This window comes from Seriola lalandi, unplaced genomic scaffold, assembly GCF_002814215.2.
Source record: "Seriola lalandi dorsalis isolate HSWRI2012SDOR001 ecotype SW California unplaced genomic scaffold, Sedor1 jcf7180002053619, whole genome shotgun sequence".
NCBI lineage: Eukaryota > Metazoa > Chordata > Actinopteri > Carangiformes > Carangidae > Seriola > Seriola lalandi.
The window spans coordinates 56,104-57,182 of record NW_019524172.1 but is presented as its reverse complement, the minus strand read 5'-3'; the positions used below and the strand labels follow the sequence as shown (position 1 = coordinate 57,182).

Sequence of the window (1,079 nt, the reverse complement as noted above, 5' to 3'; positions counted from 1 at the left end):
TTCCCAAACGGGGAAAGTTTCCTTATTTCCTCCTGAAACAGCGCATCTACAGCATTGCACCAGAGCAAAGGTCACATAATACAACAACATCCAGTAGAAACCACCTTTTACAATCTTTCTCAAACTTAAGTCACAGTGACAGTGACAGCCTGCTTATCTTCATTGGATATGTTGGAAGGCTAACACTCTGTGTCGTTGTCAGCAAGTGTGGATGTTCAGATAGGAAGGGGATGGCTCCTCTCTCCTGCTGTTTTATCTATCATTGCTTAACCTGTTACACGTGAGCTCAAGCCAAGCTCATGCCAGGGACAGCAAACATGGGAACCATTGAACCAGGAGCAGCCTCATGGTTTCCACGCTGCTTTTGGAACTGGACACCAGTTCTTCACTGATGAATGCTGCAGGAGTTGAATGTGGAAAAAGCTTATGGGCACATAACTCAAGGAATCCTAGGTAATGTCCAAATGGCACCAGGTGAAGAGTGCAACCCGGTAAATGCACCAGGAGTCCGTCGACATGGCAGAATTGGGTGTTGCGACAGTCCTCGTTAGTATAGTGGACAGTATCTCCGCCAGTAGAAACAACTTTGTAAGATCTCTTTCAAACTTAAGTAACAGTCACAGTGAAAGCCTGCCTATCTCCATTGGATATGTTGGAAGCTAAGCTCATGGTTTCCATGCTGCTTGTGGAAATGGACACCAGTTCTTCACTGTTGAATGCTGCAGGGGTTGAATGTGGAAAAAAGTTTATGGGCACATAACTCAAGGAATCCTAGGTAGTGTCCCAATGGCACCAGGTGAAGAAGGTAACCCGGTAAATGCACCAGGATTCCGTCGACATGGCAGACATGAGCGTTGCAACAGTCCTCGTTAGTATAGTGGACAGTATCTCCGCCTGTCACGCGGAAGACCGGGGTTCGATTCCCCGACGGGGAGAGTTTCTTTGTTTTCTGCTGAAAGAGGTCACCTAATTGAGCAAAGGTCATGTAATACAACAGCGTCCAGTAGAAACAACTTTGTATGATCGCTCTCAAACTTAAGTCACAGTCACAGTCACATTGACAGTGACAGCCTGCCTAT

At 46.4% G+C, this 1,079-nt stretch overlaps 1 non-coding gene across 1 annotated transcript; it reads left to right on the top strand.

The window, feature by feature from the left end:
• The first annotated feature begins 863 nt into the window (after nt 1–863).
• trnad-guc (transfer RNA aspartic acid (anticodon GUC)) lies at nt 864–935 on the top strand. Its single transcript has one exon. It is a non-coding gene; the product is annotated as a tRNA-Asp (tRNA).
• Nucleotides 936–1,079: the final 144 nt, after the last annotated feature.